We start from the raw sequence: 20,087 nt of genomic DNA on the forward strand, positions 1-20,087 counted from the left end.
TCTTCCTTCCCACCTCTTTAAAGATTCTACATAGTGCTGTATAGGTCCTACACAAACTTTTATGTCAAACTTGATGAAAAGTGGTAAAATATTATTGTCTTTGCTTCAAAGTTGTTATGGATTCATATTTGCTAAAGAACTTGTTCGTAATATTTTGACATATCTTAAGATTTGAGATTCTTCGAGAAATAAACTACATCGCAATAGGAGGAATTACCCTATTTTGCTGAATGAGGTTTGGATGGATCCTTAAAATTGCTGCCAATTTTGAGATATTCGAATGATAAATGCGATGCTTAAGATTCAAGTTCTAGTGGAATTAAGTAGTGGATTTTAGAATAATGTAAATGGACATCAATGAACTATTATTTACAGATTTTATCAGCAAACATAATTTTTTAAATTTTTTTAGATTGATTTTTTTTATCTTGAAAATTTTGATATAAAATTATATTTGTATTTATTGGTAGCATCTTTTTTTTAAATCCATTTTAATTGATAAATTTTTGAAATCGAGTTCAAGAATAATAGTGCTTTAATTTACGTTTAATTTTAATGTGACGTCATTATTTTTTATTAATGTCGAAATTAATTTATATTTATTTCTTCATTTTGTTTCGCCGTTTCTATCCTTACTATATTTTAGAGTATATTTTTCTTGCTGAGATATGATATAACAGCAAGCTTTTTTTTAGCAAAAGTGAAAGCTAAACTTAAGCAGTGTTTTAAACTTTAGGATAAAAAAAACTCCCGAATGGTATTCGGTTTATAGTTTTTGGCTGATAAAGTTGAGAGCTGGCTGAGAAACCAGTTCAAATCTAAATGTATAAGTTATAAAGCAAAAATACAGTTATACAAGCAAGGTTAGCTAGTTTCTGCCGAGGTGGTTAAAACCACTGGTAGAAACCGGTTAAAACTGGCATGGCAGAAACCCATTTCTGCCACATTTGTGGCAGAAATTCAGAAAATGACATAAAAGTAAGTACTGAGATTGACATACAAGGGATAATTGATAGAAAAACAATTAAATGTTAAACAAAGTACAATTTAATTACAAAATTATCACCATTCAAAATCAAATATTACATTATTTGCACTCTGCAGTAATCTATAACAAAAGACAAATTTTTATGCAGTTTCTAAACCTAAACAATTTCTCAATTTGCTATGCACGAACGAGAAATTTGAGAAGATTCTCTTAAGTCCAGCAGAACTAGCAGGCATTGCCATAAAGGAACAAGTAAGATTTGTGAAACTTTCATCTATTGAGTATTTTTTAAAACTGGACCACCATGTAGCAGCTGGGGTAGTTGTCAAAACTTGACTGAAAAAATAAGTTTCAGGAAATGGGGCCGATTTGTTTTGCAAAGCTAGGACATAAGGTACAAAATCTGGGTTAATATTGGCGAGAAAAATTCTGGCACTTTCTTCTTGAGCACATGATAATTTCAATCCCAAATAATATGGATGCAGCATATAAGCTAGCAAATGATAATCAGTAACTGCCTGTTTAAATCTGTAGGTCACTTCTTTTTCATAAACAGCCATAAGATTCTCTTCCTTTATTAAATTAATTCAAATATCACAAGCATCTTTTGCGAATTAAAAAGTTTGCTACAGTTACATAGAGTTACATTTTTCAGTTTACTTAAACAAAATGTCATTAAGCAATTACTAGAACTAATATAGACGTTTTTTTAGTTTCTGCCAGTTTTTGTCGGTTTGCCACTGGCATGGCAAAAACCAGTTTCTGCCGGCAAAAAGCCAACCCTGTATACAAGACACTAGTGAGACCAATGGCTTTATATGGCAGCGAATGCTGGGCAATTAATTAACAAAACAGGCGGAGAGAAACTGATGATGATCGAGAGAAAAATAAAAAGAAACATTTTTGGCACAGTAAGAGAAAACGGAACCGATAAATTACTATCACACTACAAAGAACCTAACATAGTAAAGATGATGAAGGTTTCTCAAATAAGGTGGCTAGGACATGTATTCCGATATAGCTATGAAAATCCTATTAACAAAATTACCTTCCTAACACCAGCGGGAAAAAGAAAAAGAGGAAGACCTAAAACAAGATGGTTAGATGGAGTAGAGGAAAGGTTCAAGGACTTGGGAGTTAATAGAGGGATAGCATTGAATAGATCTAGATGAGGTAAAATGACTGAGACGGCCTTGGCCAGTAACCGCCCGTAGTGCCTAAGGAGAAGTGTGGGCTAATCGAAAACATATTGTTTCAAGTCGATGAGTTTTAAAGTAAGGTAAAAATAAAAAGAAATGTGTTAGTTAAAAAACATGAAAATGAATTAGTAGTCTATTGTTTTTCTCAATGCTAATTACAATATCTCATGTTGTCTGTCTAGACATATGCCGCTGTTAATTACCATGTATTATAAAATGAAATTAATAAAAACTAATTAATAATAAAATGGAATAATGAAACTCAACTTAATTATTTTTGAATATATACTTAGGTCTTAAAAATATCTATTTATTCGGTTCAGAAGACAATCAACATGTTATGATAATTTAATTAGTTAATTTAGTCAACTCTGTTTTAAAAGTAATTTATAATTTAATTTAATTTATTGCTGACTTCAAAAGGCTTATGTAATATCGAATTCCTTTTTTCCAACTCTTCTAAATCAATGCTGAAATTCTTTATCTCGCATTATCTTCAATTTTCATTGTTTATATATTCTTTACATTATCTCATGTATCTTTTCCTATCTGCGCCTCCCTCGCATTATTATTCTCTGCAGATTGCTGAAAATGTCTTTATTTCTGTACATTTGTACATCGATCACGTCCTCGCGTACATTATGAATATACATCTTTTAGAACTGCTTCATTTCTATTCATAAACGAAACATAATTTTATTCCTTTTTTTCACTTAATTTTCGGAAATTTTTCTAAGCATCTTTTTTTGAGACATTTCCCTACATCTTTCCGAACCGTAATGAATAAATAAATATAAATCATTTCAACTGGCTGTCATTTGAAATGAAAGACGACTCAAATGTACTCGTCAAAAGCGTTCGTAAAATTCCTCTTTTTCTTCTTCTTTTCTTTGTCCCCGTTTCTCTTAAAATATTTACTCCTGTTACAATTCGTGTTTCCATTTTAGAACTTATGCAGCGTTCGAAACTATTTCCATATTCTTTTATCGAACGTAAACTCAATTTTGCAAATGACGACAAAAAATGAAATTGAGGAAGAAAAAAAAAATAAGAATAAAAATCCAACACCTCGTCTTACACGAATAATGTATAACAATTCTTTTACTAGAACTTGGAACATTGATTATTATTCTGATATCGGCAAATTCTGGACATCTTCCCGCGATTTCTTTCTCACTCCCTTTTCGAAAAGTTCTTTTTCTTTCTTTTCGAACACCTTACAACCTCATCTTCCTTCCCACCTCTTTAAAGATTTCGAATTCTTAAAATTCTTTCTTTTTCTTGAGTCATCCGGTTGCAAATTACTCTCTAATTTCCCCGCTATTGATCGCTTTTAGAGATTTCGTCTTATTTTGTTGTTTGATTATCCTTCGATCAAAAGTTGAGGCTTTTGCTAAAAAAATGGATGAAGCTCTACAAGATTTGATATTAATACAAGTTTTTTGCTTTCATTGTGCAGTTTCGTTATTAATAAATATAAATTACAAACAATTATATTGTTTATTATTAAGAAGTTGACAAGGAAGTTTTTGTTGATTTCTATAGAATAAACGAAATACATTTAAAATTTGATCAGTTTTTTATTTTCGCCATTTTGAAATTTGTTAATTTTTTTTCTTATCTTCACGCTATGGATTGCTTTTCGAGATTTCGTCTTAAATTGTTTATTTGATTATCCTTTGATAAGTTGAGGCAAAAATTATTTTGGACTAAATATATTAATTCAATTATTTATTGTTCCAATATATAGTCCAATTCAAGCTATTACAGGGTGCGTAGCGTTTGTAAAAAGTACTTAAAGGTGCTTTTTTGGGGATTTCGTTTTTAAAAGCTTTTTTAAAGGTGCTTTTTTCAGCTGGCGATTTTAAAAAGTGCTTTTTTTCCGAATATTTTTTTTTTCTCCCTTCAGTGATATCTGTTGGATCGCATGCATTTCACGAAAAATGGAGAGTTTACTACGTAATCATTCAAGCGGACTTTATGTCGTACCCACGTTATGACTTGCGCATGCGCGCACACTTAAAACCGAAACCCGAGTGCTCCAATTCGGATAGAGAATATCAGATCCTTATGAAATGTTTTTCTTTTTAATTTATTTTAATTTTGTTCTTGTTTATTTAATTTACTTTTAACACTTTTTTTTTACGTAGGGGGTAAGGGTACTTTTGTTCTGAGTTCAGGGTCAAGTTGAATTCACTCGGTGATGTGGGAAAGTACCGATTGTTTCGATTTACGCCCGTTTCTTTTTGGGTTTTTTTTAACGCTAAAACTGTTTATAAAAAGTTTTTGCTTTTCAATAATATTGATTGAATATGAATTTTTTGAGTGCTTGAAAATTTTTGTAAAGTGCTTGAAAAGTTTTTAAAAAGTGCTTATTTTTGATTCAAAGATTTGGCTACGCACCCTGTTCTTCATTTGATTATCCTTTGATAAGTTGAGGCAAAAAAATGATAAAAGCTCTACAATATTGGACTATATATTGAACTAATATATTAATACAAGTTTATAACTCTTATTGTGCAGTTTCGTTATCAATAAATAGAAATTTCAATGAATAATTTTGTTTATAATTAAGGTGTTGTCAAGGAAGAGTTGATTGATTTTTTAAGAATATTCGAAATACATTTAAAATTTGTTTCTTTTTTTTTTTTCATTTTGGTTTTTTTAAAATTAGGTCTTTTTTTCCCTCTTATTTCCCCACTATTTTTCCCTTTTAGAGATTTCATCGTATTTTGTTCATTTGATTGCCCTTTGATATTGGACATTAATACAAGTTAATTGCTTTCAATGTGCAATTTTGTTATTAATAAATAGGAATTTTAAACAATTATTTTGTTTGTAATTACGGTGGTGGAAATTCAGTGAATTTTTTAAAAAAAATCGAAACACATTTAAAAAAATTTTATCGTAAAAATGAATCCTTCACAAAATTTTTATTGTTAAAATGGACTCTTCGCAAAATATTTTATTGCGAGAACGGGCCCTTCGCAAAACTTGTGTTTTGAAAAACGTAGTTAATTTTGTCTTTAATTTATAATTTTAACTCTTTGAAAGACATAGTTTTTATGTATTTTTCTTTTCTCACAAGACAGAACATAATTTTCTTTAATTGTCGAAATTGTGAATAGATTTTTCCCAATTTCACAAAAAGTCACAACACATTACAGATATTTGTATATCTAACAATTATTTTGTTTATAATTAAGAGGTTGTCGGAAACGTTTTTATTGATTCTTTAAGAAAAACCGAAATGCATTTAAAATTTGTTTTTGTTTTTTTTGTATTTATTTATTTTTTTTTACACGGGACACTTTTAGAGTAATTTAAACTTGTTAGCGTGCCATTCACGAAATTTTTTTATCGCAAAAATGAATCCTTCACAAAAAAAAAAAATTATCGCGAGAGAGAACCCTTTCCAAAATTTTTATTTTGAAAATCGTAGTTAATTTTGTCTTTAATTCATAATTTTAACTTTTTGAAAGACATGGTTTTTGTATATTTACCCCCACAAAAATATAGTTTTATTTTCATCAATTTATGAAATTGTGAAGCTTTTACACAATTTCACAAAAAGTCATAACGCACTCCTGATTTTTGTGGTGTAGCACAAAATTAGGGTCTTATTTTCATTAACTCACAAAATTAAGAATAAATTTTTCGCAATTTCGCAAGAGTGATTTTTTTTCTTAAAGTCTAAACACACTGATTTTTGTTATGTTTCCCAAAATACGGTTCCTATTTTCATTAATTCACATGTGAGTAAATTTTTCACTATTTCAATAAAGCGAACATAAAAGTTTAAACACACTACTGGATTATTTAGGATGCATATAAATTCAGGATCATATTTTCACTAATTCACAACATTACTCTCTTAATACATTATCTCATCTTTCTTATATTTTACCATTTTTTTTGCACGTCAAATTATAATTTTATCAAGAATAAAATAATACCTAACACGCTATTTAATTTAATGGATCATAAATTCCTTTCCTGAATAGTAGTTTTAAAAGTTTATTCCATCGGTTTATTTTGCAAAAACTGAGAACATAAAATGAATTAGATTTCCTTTAAAGCGGAATGTTTTTATCTGATTCTTTTTATCTGTAATTGTTTATCCCATTCTATAGCACATTTTTTGTTTATAGCTTCCAGGCAAAGCCAAATATATATACATGTATGGACTCTTATCGAAAAACAAAAAAAAAATATTCTTTGTTACTTTAGAAAATGGCTTCTTCAAAAGCAAAAATTGTTCTCGGAGAATATAAATTGTTCCTAAAATGTTCTCCCTTTGACGCGAGTGATTTTTCTCTCTTGTTGTTTTGCGATTATCTTTGTGGTATATTTTTTTCTGTTTTTTGAATTGTTTCAATAAAAAAAAAATATTCCCCAAAACTAAAATATATCTTGGCTAAGATTTCTTTTACAATTGTCGTACTTTGCTTGAAATTCTATCTTTGAATTCTATTTTATTTTAAAAACGTTTAGTACATAACATAATTCAAATCGTGCTCGTGTGTAATGTTACTTTAAGCATAAAACTGAAGTTATTATTTTTTTGCATAGTTGTAGGATAAATGAAAATATTGAATTGTTCAAAATTGAAATATCATTGGAGTACCTGGATGCTTTTAAGGGAATACTGTAATGTTTCTGTCTATGAGTTAAGAGAGGTGCATATTCACCAGGTTGCATAGCGTTTTTAAAAAGTGCTTAAAGGTGCTTATTTTAGATTTTCGTTTTTTAAAACACCTTAAAGGTGCTTTTTTCATTGGGTGTTTTTAAAAGTGCTTAATTTTCCCTTTTTCAAAATAATATTTTTCCTTTACCTTGTTGATTTTCGTTACGAATTATACAAAATGACACAGTTCACATTGTTCTATTCAGCGTTTTCTCAACTCAGCCCCAATCTATTTAGGCGTATTGTCAGTCCGTAGCGTATGAAAGCGCCATTCGTTTTACATAATTCAAAATTTCATGATTTTTGAGAATTGTCAAAAACAATGCCATAAGGTTTAACTAACAAGTTAAAACAAGATAAAATTGTCAAAAACTTTCCAACCATGCCTGATTATGTTTTATTAAAGTGCTTATAAATATTTTTTGAGTGCTTGAAAAGTGCTTAAAAGGTACTTGTTTTTTGTTCAATAACTTGGGTACGCACCCTGTTCACAAATATATGAAAATGTGCATCAATGCATTAGTTTGTCGGAGATGCTGTTTGGTGCCGGCTTGGTTCAAACCATGAACCTTTGTGTCGGTCATCCAATGTTGTGACTACCATGGTAACTGGGTGCACACTTTCGAATTGAGTTTAAACTCTTTTGTATTAAAATAGTACTGATTAACGGTGCGATAATCGGTACAATTACTATGGGCACAAAGCTTTTTTTTGAAGTGTGTTATAGTTATTTGTTACAGTTATCGGGTTATTTTTTTCAAGAAAGAGAGAGAGAGCTGGCTGACAGTATAAACATTAGCATCAACTTTCCGAATTTGCAAAGATTTGTCGTAGTTTACTATTTGCCACACTTTGTAAATACATTAGACTTAATGAATCTAATGGTTAATCCTTTTTTTTTTAACTTTATCTTATTAAGATAAATTTAAGAACTTTTCATTCCAACATGGTAGATAATTTTTTCCTTGGAGGGAAAAAAAAATCATATTTACAGATGAATTCTTATATTTTAAGAATTCTTTTAATTTAAACGAGGATTTATTTATTTCTGTTCATTTATAAGGTAATTATTTTATGCTGGATTAATTTCTGCTCAAATTATCGCGAATCCTACCTTTAGCAATTATTAAAAATGGGAGGAAAAAAAACTGAAACGGAAAGATTTGAATTAACTGGTTCTAATTTGTGGAGAACCGCTTCCTCGGGCACGTTATAAATTTTAATAAGTCTTCCTGGTGCGTTAAACTAAAGGCCCAGTCTAGCATTAACGCGATAAAACCCCTTTGGTATCTTATTGCTTGTTAAAACCCTTTACTTTTTATAAGTCTTAGTTTTAAAACTTTTTTTCCAAGAGATCTTTGTTATCGGTGCAGTTAATCTTTAATGTGGTGTTCGCAATTATGTGTTCTTATTAACGCTAATGAGAGTTTTTTTCAAGCTTAAAACGTTTACATTAATTCTTAGTAGAATTGGGTTGGAGTTAAAGTTGAAGTAAATGGCTGGCAATATATTAAGCATCGAAGCTCTTCTTCCTAATTCTTTTATTCTTTTTAGTTTTTTTTCCTGTTATTCTTCTTCTGTTTCGAGTATTTTATTCTTATATATTAATATTTTATTTTTATTCGGTGTTCTAATGTAGAATTTTTGCTGTTTTTTTTTTAAAGAAAAGAGCTTAATAAGAAAATATACTGATGAAATTGTCCTAGAAAATCCGATTTTATCTTGCATTTATTATTCATATAATGAGCTTACAATAGTTTTTTTTTATTATTTCAAATCATTGTTTTAATAACATTGTGGAATATTTTTTGTTTTTTGTTTTCTGTTGTTGCCAAAGACAGGGGTTTGTTTAGAAGAAATTTGGGTCCGTTCACAAAATATCTTTTCATTATAATTTTACAGTGCCGAGCATAATCTTGTATCTATTTACAATTTAAAAACTCATTGAAAAAGTTTTTTGCAATTACCGGACCCTATTTGCACAAATTCATAAAAGCGGACCCTGGTTGAAAGAATGTGAGTAATTTTTTCACAATTTCACGAAAAACGGATCTTTCACAAAATCTCTGAACAGACCCCTGAAAGAATTTTTAACAGATCTTAGATATTTTTGTATCGCTGACTTCAAGTCAGCAATCGTTTTTTCTCTCCAATTTATAGTTCTCTTTTTAGCTGCCATTTTTAGTCTTTTTGGTGAACATGTTGTCGCATATATGTTGCGATAAACTTCTAGGGGAGTTAGGGAGCATCATCGGGATTTAAATTGCGTAGAAACCCATACCCGGAAATGTCGTCATACACCGCAAAGGGCGCTTTCTTTAATTTCGTATTCCTTATGAACTGTTTCATCATGTGCTTCTGAACAGGTACTAAAAGGAAATCGCAACTAGCCACCTACGACGGCATTTCCGGGCATCGGTCCCTACGCAGTTTTAGTTCTGATGACGTGCACTTACTCTCTTCAAAGTTTGTCGCACCATTTTTGTGACGGCATACTTTGCGTTTTTAAACTAAAAATGCAATTTTTAAAATTAAAAAAAATTATTATTAATTTTTATTAATTATTATTTATTATTAATAATTATTAAAATTAGAAAATTTATTAAGAGCAACACTTATATCAGATTAGAAATCCACACACCTGAATCAAGTATTTGTATAAGATCAAGACATGATTAAATATTTGTAATAAGAGCAACAAAAAATTTATTCCTCAGTGTAATCTATTTTGTTTTATATTTTTCCTTTTTAGGATTTTTTTATAGTATTTGTATTTTTAAACTCTGCTTTTGTGTTTTTTAAAATGTCATTACGGTTATTATTTCTTTGTATGGTATAGGTTATGTACATTTTAACGTTATTCTAACTCTTCTAGTTCTACATGAATGACCTGGTTATGTGTATGCGCATGATTAACTCATGTACTCGTGCAGAAATCAAGAAAAAATAAATTCATTAATACAGTACGGTAATCAAGAAAAATAAATTCTTTCATACATTATAGTAATAATAAAATAAATTCATTAATACAGTACAGTAATAAAAAAAAAGTTAATTCATTAAAATAAAGAAAGCATCCGGAATTACTTTTAATTTGATCGGATTGTATGATCCTAAGAATTAAGTCAGGAAATTGTGAAATTGAGCTGTAAATGTTATGAGTAATTTTTTTTTGTCGTAGAATTAATTGTGTAAATCGAAAAGTTTTCGAATTTTTACCATGATTGTATGAAATGTGCTAAAAGTTTAATCTCAGGAAATATAGAGTTACTAGAAGAAGATTTTCGCCATTTTTGACAACAATGTAACAAACATCTATAGTAATACTATATACAAATTATTGATATACTGTTTAGTGTATACACTATTTTTGCATATTACGGTAAAAATGAAAAGAAAAAAAAGTGAAAAAAATAAAACATACACATTTTTTTTTACTTTAATATATTTAATCTAATATACCATGTGCACCGTTGGAGTTAGTTGTAAGAGGGGAGGAGGGATGTGTATATGTCCCCCTCAAAACTGAGAAGTCACTAAAAGTCTCAATATTTCAGACAAATAAAGAATTTTTTTTTTAAAAAAAAAACATTAAAATAAATCCCTTACAATTAAACACAGTACAGAAATAAAATAATAATATATTTTTTTACTGGCATTAAGCACATTTAAGATTTTTTTCTTCTCTTATCAGTGAAATTTAGAGAACTGTTGTGACTGTGTAATTTCGTCCAGTTCGAAAATTGCGCACCTCTGCTATGGAATAAACTAGAATAGTTCCGAGGTATTGTGCCTAGAAATATCATTTAAAATAATATATATATATTTTAATATCAAAAGTTAAAACTTTTTACGGGATGTTATTCGCCTCTCCCTATTAAGTGAATCCATGAGCGGTCCAAAAACTGCATCTGGATTATAAATATAAATACTCAATTAATATTTTCATCCTTTCAACATAAGATTCCAATAAATTCTAAATAATCTCCCTTCTCAAAATCTTCCCTTTCAGAGTCTCGATTCAAGCACCCCCACTCGCATACTGTTTACCCCTACACCAATAACCACCAAGTTTGTACACCACCTTCTACATTTCTTCCGGTTTCTGAGCAAGTGTCTGGGCCCACGATTTGCTTTCCCCCATTCCCCATGCACCCACTAATATTCCATGGGGAAGGTGGAGAGGGTTGATAACTCAATAGATCTGGGATATACGTCTGTCTGAGTGTTAGTCTGACTGGCGCCACTGTGGGGAAAGTTTTCTTTTGCACTGAATGGGCAGTAGAACGAATGAGATGGTTTATTAGTGAATGAGGCACATCACCCTCCTCCCCATCCTTCTTTTTCCTTCCTAGAGAAAGGAAGAGTGATGCGCAAGAGGAAAAGTGATCTTGTGCATCCCGTGACGGTCTCTGTCGTTTCCGGTTCCAAATATCCAGCAGAGGAAGAGGAGAATTAGTATAAAGGCAACTTTGTGATCGCCGAAATGCATTATTGTAATGGGGCAGTTTTATGAGGCGATTGCATTCTTGTGTTTTGATTGATGCGCACAACCGCGGTGATAAGGTTTCCCTCCCTGAAATGAAGTTTCCTTTTTGATTGAAAAGTTTATAGGGTTAAGGCTGCTGTTAAAATTCTTTGGCTTATTTTGTTGTTGCCACACAAATTATAGAAATTTATTATAGGTTTATTGTGATTTGACGTTCATGGTATTTGTAATTTAGAAAGGAATAATTACCGTGAATGAATAATGCGAATTTTAAAATTTGAGTTATTTAATCAAGCTATTTGAAATTTATACCAAAAACTATTAAAAAAGCAAAAATAAATCGAACAGAATATTATAATATTATCATAGAGTTATTAAGACGGTGAGTTATCAATTTTTATTATGTTCCTCCAACACTTTCTAGAAGAACAGCACTGATCAATTTAGTAGTCGAACATAAGCTGCGCAGTGGGTGAAATAAGAAAAATGTCACTACCTTCGGGCTACTAAGCTGCGCGGTGGGGGAAAACTACGAAAAATGTCATTACTCTTGGATTACTAAAGGATCAAATTGCTTATGGTAACCCGTGATGAGGCCTTTTCTCTTCTAAGAGGTATTGGCCCCTCTGGAGGGAGATCAACTCTTTCTTTCGACTGTTTTTATATTTCTTTTATTTTTCTGATAAGGGGTTTGAAAATATTAGGAAAGATCTGTTTGTAGATCACGAGTTCAAAATGTTGTTTCGAATTAGTTCCTTGCTAGGGATGACTTTGCAAGAACTTAATCCTAATTGTTTATTTGATCACCTCTCTTATTTAATCCTTTGATGCAAATAGGCTACCAGTGTTCTTTATATATATTTTTCTGACGTTCTGATTACAAATAAAAACGTGTTTTAGTATTTTTTAATTATAAGAAGCAGTATAATAGTTACTAAAACAGTCTGTTAGACTATCGAAATTATGTTTGTATTAAAATATAAAATCTGAAGAAAGGAGTTAGAAATTTTCCCAAAACGCATCGAAAGTTGGCAGCCCTGTAATAAGAATTCAATTTTCCGAAATGTGTTTGAATACAATCTTATTATTTTTAAATTTGTTAGACAGTTATATAACGTTTTAATTGTGATAAATCTGTCGTAAATATATAAACATTAAGAAACGATAAAAGAAGTTTCTCAAAAGTCACTGAAATATCATTCTTGGTTTTAAGTCAATGATAGTTGAAATAGTATTGTATCCACTGTTTTTTAATCTAAATATTGCATTTTGGTCATTGGAATACGAAATTTTATTAATGTATGTTTTTATTAAAGTCTTAATATAGAATAGTTTTTATAAATAATTTGTAGATAAAAGCAGCGAAATATATTAAAACTTTTTAATTTGAGGTGTGAAAACTCATAATTTGACTTCAATAATTGAAATAGGGCTTATAAGATTTAAATATAAAAATTTAAGCTTACTTTTTGTTGAAATCAAGACCGGTTATTTTTTTCTTTTACTTATAAAATTAGTTTTTAGAACCAAAGTTAAATTTTATTAAGGACATTTGACATGTGAAGTATCATTGAATTGAAAATTTGGTAATGCATATATTTTTTTCACTTGCACAAAATACAGACTGCTTTCTTTTATCAATTAATATATTAATACACCTTTTTCTTTTCTAGGTAAGAAAATGGTTTTTCGATATCTATGTCATTAGAGATAGTGTTTAGTTAATAAGTAAGTGTAAGTTCGTTATTTCTAATACTTAAATCCCTATTAATATTACCCCTTTTCTATTAAATAATATTGCTGCTAAAACGTATCAAAATAGAATTATTTAATATATTATGGAGAATTTTTCAAAGTGTTATTCTGTGTGAGCTAGTAAAGCGTAATAAAGTTTAATTTTTAATAATAATTATTTTCTCTCTGAGGAATTAAGTACTACTAGTGTTTTAATAGTTAGAATAGTTATTCATATTACTGATTCTGTTTGGTGTTCCTATGAAACCAGAAACATTGCAAATTTTTCATATGCTGGTAGTTTTTACCATACTTTTTTGTTTACTCAGCGCATTAATCCCTTTCAACTTTTATACAAAAACGCATGTCACTTTGTTTATTTCTGTTGGATTAAACTTTCGATTTATGAAAAGTTTAAATATCTAATTTCATCAAAATGTTATGTTTTATTATCTGTTTGTGAATTTTTCAAAAAAGTCTCATTTGTCTCTTTTTGTATAAAAGTCATCTTGGGTGCGTAAATACTACGATATTACTGAGTATTCACTTTGCGTTATTTCTTTCGCAATTAATCTAAAGAACAAGCTTTTGTTTAAGAGTTTTAAATGGCGAACCTGCGTTAAAGTAGTTACGCATTTAAAAAAAAAAAAACTTAACACTCCGTACTTAAGTGAGAGGCTAAAAGTTGCAACTTTCTAGCGTCTAAATTTAATTACAGAGAGATTTTTCTTTTTTAGCATTTTTGAACGTCTTAAACCGTCTACCACCTGCCTTAACATCTTCATTTATTTTTATGTAACCCCACTAATTGAAAAAAAAAAAAAAAAAAAATGCGTCGTAGTTTGAGAAAGCGTTCGTGGTAATAGCTCTTGAGTTTTATCGGTTGAAATGCCCGGGGCAATTTGAAGGGTTTTCGGCGCTTTCAGTTTACAATTTGAGCAATTTACCCGGGCTTTTGTTTTGCAAATAACACAAAAGAGTGAAAGATTGTTGGAACGGCACTTTCTTAATGAGGTAATTTGTTTTTACGCCATGAGTTTAAATTGCTTAATTACGAAACATGAGTTTTCGGACAAAGAACGGTACGTGACCCCTCTTTTACTAACTTACGTCCCTAAACTTTCATTTTACCAAAAGTTTATAAAAATATCCTTTCGCATTTTTTCAAGGTAATTTTTTTGGGGAAAGAAAATGTAAACTTTAAAAAAAATGATAAAAAAAATACATACATGCTTAACTTTAGTTTTTATTGTTCTCTTCCAAAACTTTTTTCTTGTTTCTCCATGATATGGTAGTTCAAATATTTCATTCAAACTATCCTCTTTTTTAAATTAATTATGAATATAAGTTAAGAAACACTTATTAAATAAATCGAAATATTCTTATAAATATAATGTATTTTTAATTCTAATGTAATTTAATCCCACTTATGAGTTCTTAAAATATTGTAAGCTCTCGTTGCATTGTCACTTGTTCTTCTATCGATTCTCGGGTATAGAAAATACTTAAAAATACACAGAAGAGCGATCCACTGTATTGGTCTATAACACTATGGAAAAGTTCTAAAATTTATCTGCAAATTCTGTCCTGATGCATGGATAAACGATCATTAAGATAAAAAATTCTTAAAATATCCGGGTTTTTTTTTTCTCACTGTCACACTGTAAAAAAATCCAGATAAAATTCCGTTAAAAAGTATTGGTATCCAAAATGCAGCTGTCCAGACATTTTTTGTAAAATTGAGAAAAAATTACTCGTAATTTGTGAATATAAAACAAACGTTAAATCACATTCTTTCAACCGGGGTCCTGCTTTTATGAATTAGTGCAAATAGGGTCCTGTTATTGCAAAAAACTTTTTCAAGGAGTTTTTCAGTTGTAAATAGATGCAAGATTATGCTCAAAATTGTAAAACTATAATTTAAAAAAAATTAAATTTTCAAAAATAAAAAGCAATTGCTGCCTATACTGCTGAACGCAAAATATTTATTTCGGACGAATATAGGAAGAAGCGTCTGCTGAAGACAAAACTTAATTCGTTTACATCCATCTTTATTTTTTTCCCCTTGGGATTAACAAAACAATAACGAAGATAAACAAATTTGTGAAGGGTCCAATTAAAAGAAAAATCATTTTGTGAAGGATCCGTTTTTAAGTAAAAATATTTTGTGAAGGGTCCATTTTTATGAAATGATATTTTGTGAAGAGTCCTTGAACGGACCCAGATTTCTTCTAAGCAGACCCCTGGCAGCTTTCATAAAATTCATTTTTACTGTTTAGGGGTAAAATTCATTTTCCCCCTTCCCAGAAAGAAAAACAGATGTAAACGAACTAAATTTTGTCTTCGGCAGACGCTTTTTCCCTTATTCGTCCGAAATGAATATTCTGCGTTCAGCACTAAATACCAAATATTTATATGTTGCATCGCTAACTTAGTAGCTGCAATTGCTGTTTATTTTTTAAAATTTAATTTTTTTAATTATATATTTATAGTGTTGAGCATAATCTTGTATGTCTTTACAATTTAAAAACTCCTTGAAAAAGTTTTTTGCAATAACGGACCCTATTTGCTCAAATTCACAAAAGCGGACCCTGGTTGAAGGAATGTGACTTAACGTTTATTTTATATTCACAAATTACGAGTTTTTTCACAATTTTGCAAAAACAAAATGTCACAAAATGTCTGGACAGACCCCTGGTAAAATTGTATACCGTAATTTATACAACAATATTTATTTGAATACAATGATTTAGTGATTTTACAATAAATATTACTGTATGAAAATTATGGTATGTCAAATTTTTTGTTCAGTAAAATTTTAAGGTAAAAATGAACTTTATGGTAAAAAGTACCGGCCCTCAGGGTACCAGAATTTTTACCCTAATTTTATCCGTAATTTATTTTTACAGCGTACGAGTTTTATTCATGAACATTTCTAACTTTAAATTCATTTGATTTGCTTAGTTGGAAATAAAAGATCGTTTGGAAATGCGTGCTTCAATTATTCTGCAAGAGTTTCTACGTTTCATTATATCCACTGAATAATAAATTATCCATTTGTGATAACAATCACGGTATCTCATATTCTTAAAACGGATTCTTCACTTTAATAATCTTAAGAATATTGATTTAAATTAAGATTCTTTTCCTTTTCCTCAGATCAGACGATAATTTTTAAAGCTATTCCAGCTAATGATTTTTCCATTTGTTCTACATTGATATCTTCATTTTTAAATTACTTCTAGAAGTTTCTGTCTGACTAATGGCAACTGTCATATTCATTCTTATCTGGAGCAGATAATTTTATCTCTTTGAAGAAGCAACTAAATAAAAAAGAATCTAAACCTGGACCACTTGTATTAGACACGGAACATTTCTTACCAATGATAAATCACTGAAAATCGTTCTTACGAATCTGGCAACGGAAAGGTAAAAGACGAATCTTGATAAAGAAAAAGAAGGAAAGTAACAAAAATGTGATTAATCAAATACGTTTGTCTCAGTCAGCGAAAAATGCTGAAATCAAAAGTTAACTATTCTTTTTGATAGATTTCTTTTTATTTTTAAAGTTCTTAGCACCTATTGAATGAAATTTGAAGTGCTCCTTTTCCTGCATTTTTTAGCAACTTGAAAAACATTTATCCTCAATGAATTATAGCCTGCATATTTGTCAGATGACATTCTTTTTTTTGTTATTTGTCTGATTAAGATGCTAAGCATGTGTTGTGATATTTCTTTTCTCCTCTTTTATTTCTATTGATCGTAGTTTTATTTCAATTCTAGATTGAAAAACAAGTTTCTCTTTCTTAATTTTTTTATTGTTATGCGTATGATTTTGATTTGATTGTGGTTAATCTTTTTTTCCTTACGAAATTATAAGTTTATGTCTGTTTTAAGTTTATAAGTCTTCTTTTTATTAGTAAATTGGTATTTATGCTACAAACACTTCTTTTTAAAATTCCTTTTTTTAATATCAGACACATAATTAAAATAGGAGTTCATAATTAAACTTTTGGAAACTAAGCGTTCTGTTACTATAGTTGCATAAAAGTAGTAATTTATCAAAATGAATTTTTTTTCTACGAAAATATCATAATAACGTATTTATGAATCTCAAATTTTCCGTTAACTTAAAATTTTTGCACAATACTTTAAAAAAAGTACATGGTAGAAGAAATCAAACTTTTATTTCGTGCAACATTTTAAATGTACTAAACGTTTTTGAACGTTTAGGGGGTATTTGCTGCAGGTACTTAGCAATTTCCCCCTTATAATCATGAGCTGTGAATCCTTTAGGTATTAGANATGTCACTTTGAAAATCATCTTATTCATGGTTTTTTGAATGTTTTGTTAGAATATGGTAAAATAACAATTAAATGAGTTGTTATTTCACAATTTTTTTCGAGAAATTTCTAACAGTGTACAACTCTTTTTTTTTTATTGTTAGTGGAGTAGTATGCAGGGCCGGGTTAGCCTGATTGGTAGGACGGATTGGTTGGGCTCTTGTTCGTGAGAACGTGAGTTTGAATCCGTCTGGTTGAAGAATCTCCGTGTATTAAATGGTGACTGGTGCAGGTTAAATCTGTCGGGCTCGCTAAGTCCTCCAAGTTCTCATAACAAATCAATACCTCTTTGGGATACGGCGGTTGGTACGGCGATGGGCTAATGCTCGAGAAAACGGGAGTTCTTATCCAGCCAGCCAATGAACCCCCCATGTATTAAATAGTGACTGGTCCACGTTAAATCTGTCGGGATCACTATGTTCTCCAAGTCCCCATAACAAATCTATACATTTGGCGGTACTAATCCAGGAATTCCCTGATCTTCTGGATTGAGTTCAAAATTACCAGGCTACGAAGTTGAACTTGGTAACCGTTAACTAAAATTTGGGTCGTCTGTTAAACGACAGTTATAAAATAAAATACCTCTGTGGATACTGAATTGGAGATTGATCGTTCTTTGGTTCAGGTTAAAATTACGATCTGTGGATGACTGAATGGAGTATGATTGTGTTCTCCCTGTAAAACGGGCTGCTACGTGCGTGTGACTGAATTTGTATTCTTAGCCATAGATGGCCAAGAATACGACTGCCACAGTACTATTTTTTTAAAATAACTAACTGTGCGAAAATTGTATTATCAATCGCATAATGAATATTTCAGTCACTCTTTAAATTTAATCTTAATTCCTAATCAAGAAAATAAATTTTATACTTATGAAAGAAAGAGAAATTTCTTCATTTGTCATAAAGCCAGCTTTCTTGCAATAGCTTTCAGCCTCAAAAACAATTCGAAATATTTTTTTTATTTTTACGAAACTTATCTTTTCTCAGTAAACTTTTCAATGGCCCAGCTCTTTCTGAAGTGAATATTCCTACGGGATCCGTCCCACTCTCTGCCTGCTTTACCAATTCTTTTTAAACTACGTAGCCTCCGAGAAATTTTTTATGCGTATGACAGTTTAGCGCAACTTCGAAGTTTTTTGCGTGTCATGTGGGACTTCTTTAAACTTTAGGAACTAGTTTCTAAGAAGTTTTCTAACTTTTTATATATGTTGTGCCCTGTGTCACAAGTATCACTCCTTTTATGTGAATAAATATGATACAAGGATATATTTAACAGTTTTAATATTTCGATTTTTTTTTAAACGAATTGAACATAGTAACTTAAGTGAGTATTTTTCAGTGGGAAGTTAGGTGATATTGCTTTTTCTAAATGTTAAATAAAACCCACTAATACTTAATATATAGATTTTCATGTTCTAACTTCAATATACAGAAGCATCTTATTGCCTACATCATCACTCAAATGGCCAAGCACCTAACCCAATTTTTAGGGTTCTATCTTTTAACGGTCATTGTAGGAATGCCAAATAATTTTGATTTCGGTCAGACGACGTGTGCTGCACCTGAGCTGGCATCCCTCTCACCGATTTTCTACATCCCAACCAACGATAGGACTTTCAGCCAGGACAGTTTTAACATACACCTTGCTGCATATACTCGCCGGTTGTTTTGTCGGCTGTCATGATCGAACTTATTACCTGCAGGTCTCCAACCAGCGGTGTGAGAGACGCCTTAACCGACCGCGTCACTGCAGCGTTTCTTATTGATTACATGAAAATCGTGGTGTTTTTCATCAAAAACGATTTTAAAATGTGGCTTAAAAATACAAATTTTTTCGTCTGCAGAAACCAATTCGCGTGTTTGAGGTCTCCCCCTCGAACCATTAAGATTTAGTCTTAGAACGTTAAGATCCGATCATTAAATCACAAGTCATTCAGGGTGTTCTTTCCCCCCCCTTTTTTTTTTGCTTGATTCGCATTGTACTTAGCTTTGAAACATTGAAACAACAATTAGAATTCCAATGGGCAACGTTTAGAAATATTGAAACAACAATTAGGATCCAAATGGGCAACGTTTAGAAATATTGAAACAGCAATTAGGATCCCAATGGTCAACGTTTAGAAATATTGAAACAACAATAAGGATTCCAATGGGCAACGTTTAGAAATATTGGAACAACAATTAGGATCCCAATGGGCAACGTTATTCTTAGGACGCACTTTTACATAAATTATTTACCTCATTATCATTTACCTTACCTTATATTATTCCTACTGTGTCTGATATTTCATCACTTTTCCAATTTTTCTCTTTGTCATTTATCTTCATTTTAGCCAAAGCATAATCTTCAGCGACAGAGAATAGCCAAGAAACATTTGGTCCATTATTTCACAGTAAATTTTACATGGCATTAGTAATTTCAGTTCCTTCTCTATCCAAAGTTCCAATTTTTAGTACCAAACTTAACAGAACTTTAGGAAAGAATCATTTATTGGATTTCACTCAAGGAATTTTTTTTTCTTCCTTTTATCATTTTTCTTCTTTTCTTTCCATCCTTGACGCCTTCTCATCCGTTTTCTAATTTTTTTTCAGGAGTTCATTCTTTTCATTTCCATGAGACGTTTTTCCTATCACAAAGCTTCCC

At 30.4% G+C, this 20,087-nt stretch overlaps 1 protein-coding gene across 1 annotated transcript in view; it reads left to right on the plus strand.

Moving 5' to 3' along the window:
- Positions 1 to 20,087, plus strand: part of LOC107446303 (fat-like cadherin-related tumor suppressor homolog) — a 432,818-nt gene that overhangs the window by 39,681 nt on the left and 373,050 nt on the right. The gene's annotated exons all lie outside the window — the stretch shown is intronic.

The sequence above is a fragment of the Parasteatoda tepidariorum genome, chromosome 2 (assembly GCF_043381705.1).
Source record: "Parasteatoda tepidariorum isolate YZ-2023 chromosome 2, CAS_Ptep_4.0, whole genome shotgun sequence".
NCBI lineage: Eukaryota > Metazoa > Arthropoda > Arachnida > Araneae > Theridiidae > Parasteatoda > Parasteatoda tepidariorum.